The following is a 2160-nucleotide window of genomic DNA, read 5'->3' on the forward strand; positions in this document are numbered from 1 at the left end:
GGGAGGGATCCAGGGAGCCTGCCTTTGATTCTGTGGTGGTGCCCTAGGGGAGCTGCTTAAGGAGGCTGTGGGTGGACGAAGGGAAAGTGGAGCCGAAGAAGAGAAGAAGGATCATGGAAAGACTGAGGGCATGGGGGTCTCTGAGGGGCTGCATCCCAGATGCTGGGCTCTGGGGGGGGTGTCAAGCTGAGTGCGCCTGTCTCCCAGTTCGAGCCGTGCCCTGCCCAGGTTGCCAAGAGAAGTGCAGGGACTTATGGGTTGCTGAGCAAAAACAGCTGAATCTTGATGGGGTCTTGTTCCTTCACCCCCTGTAGAAAGTCCTTCTAACAGGAGCTCTGTCTCTGTTTCTTCACAGGCTGCTCCGACTGTGGTTGGGAGGAGGTGAGTTCCTGTGAGGACCCAGCCTGGCCGGGGCCAGCCCATACTGACCTGTGGGGAATGGAGCTCAGTTCCAACACCCTGGGATGCTGTCTGGTGTCCGGATGGCAGGATTGCAAGTGGGGTCTCCCTCAGGTCCTCCATATGGAACAGCTTCTCCACCGAGACCTGGAATGCCACCGTCTATGATGGATCCCTTCCGGAAGTACCTGCTTGCTCCACAGATCCAGCGGCCTCCATCGCTGACCCAGTGACGAGGACTGAAAAGATAGCAGACAAGGTCCCACCACAGAGAATTCGTGAGCTAGTCGCAGAGTCCCAGGCCCTCATGGATTTGCTGATTTTGGATGGAAGCTGGATCTGAACATCTTCTGCAGGAGGATGGAGATCCAGGAGGCAGCCAAGAAACCTGTAACGCAAAAGCAGAAACTGTGTATTGACATTGCAACACCTTTACACCTGGCGAGGAGCAATCTGAAGGTGGGGAACACAGAGCCTCATGGGAACTTTGTGTGGAGGGCAAACTCTTGAATGACCCAACAGCCTAGCAATGGAACTGGACAAAGAGTTGTACAGCCCAAAAAACCATCTGGTAGAGTGGAACCAGATGCCCACAAGAGACAGATGGGTTCCAGGGCAAGTGCCCAGGCAGTGTCAAGGTTTAATGCACCCTGCTGCTCAGGCTGGACCACCAGCCTGCACAGTACAAACAGGAACCTGTCTGGCTCGCTTGCTGGGCGTTCACACACAGACACGTGCCAGCATCATGCAGGCCCTCTGGCTCGACATCAAACACAACAAGCTCCAAGACAGTTTTGAGAAGGAGTTTGACCAGATCTCTGGCTGTATTTGCATGTGATTCTCTGAGATCCCCAGGAAACCGGTGGGGCTCCCACAACACCCAGATCCCATCAGTTATGTGATCAGTGTGGACCGTAATGATCAACAAAGCCAGCCTGCTGAGACAGTGGTGTGGAGGTGGATGATCCTTTGAAGGCCCAAATGAGCAACTTCTTGGCTCCACCTCTAAGCAGCAGGAAACAGCATCCATGGATGTCAAGATCCATGAGACGATTGAGTCTATTACCAGCTGAAGATGCAGGGAGACTTGAGGTCTTTCCCTGCCACTGGGCACCCCACAGCCTGCCTCTCCTGTACCCTGAAGGCTCTATGTGTGTCTGTGTGGGGGGCGTTTCTTCATAATCCTTTGGTGACTGACTCCTTTCTTCAAATGAGAGCAACCGGGCCTCCGCTCTCTCTGCTGCGAACTTGGATCTCCTACTCTTTAGACGTAGGAGGTCCAAGTCGTCAGCCTGGGGGACCTGCATATGATAGAAGAGAAACTGGTCAGTGAACAGACAGAGGCTGTGCCCTCCAACAGAGAAGGGCCCCCCAAAAGAGCAGTGCCTCCCCCACAGAGCCCTGGGCCAGACCCGATCAAAGAGACCCAGCTGTATTGCTTGAGGTCCTCCCCGGGCTCTGAGCACCCCTCGACCAGCCTCGCCAGAACCCTGAAGGATCCCCTGAGCCCTGGCTCTTGGGAAACCAAGTCTCTCCTTTAGATGTGGGGAGAAGATTGCTCCCTAGGGGTGTGGGCACTTCTGTGTGTGGGAAAGTGTTCACTACCCATGCTATGGAGATGCTGGAGAGGAGAATCTCCCTTGAGGTCCCCAAGGGACAGCTCCCATGCAGCACCTCCACAGAACCCAAAGGCAGGCTCTCTGGCTCCCTACTGATTCTCTACTGAAATTCCATTTCAGTGCACTCTCTCCTTCCGTACGT

General features: G+C 54.9%; 1 pseudogene; it reads left to right on the top strand.

The window, feature by feature from the left end:
• The first annotated feature begins 482 nt into the window (after positions 1 to 482).
• LOC136662439 (SWI/SNF-related matrix-associated actin-dependent regulator of chromatin subfamily D member 2-like) lies at positions 483 to 1472 on the top strand (annotated as a pseudogene).
• Positions 1473 to 2160: the final 688 nt, after the last annotated feature.

Source organism: Tiliqua scincoides, chromosome 11 (genome assembly GCF_035046505.1).
Source record: "Tiliqua scincoides isolate rTilSci1 chromosome 11, rTilSci1.hap2, whole genome shotgun sequence".
NCBI lineage: Eukaryota > Metazoa > Chordata > Lepidosauria > Squamata > Scincidae > Tiliqua > Tiliqua scincoides.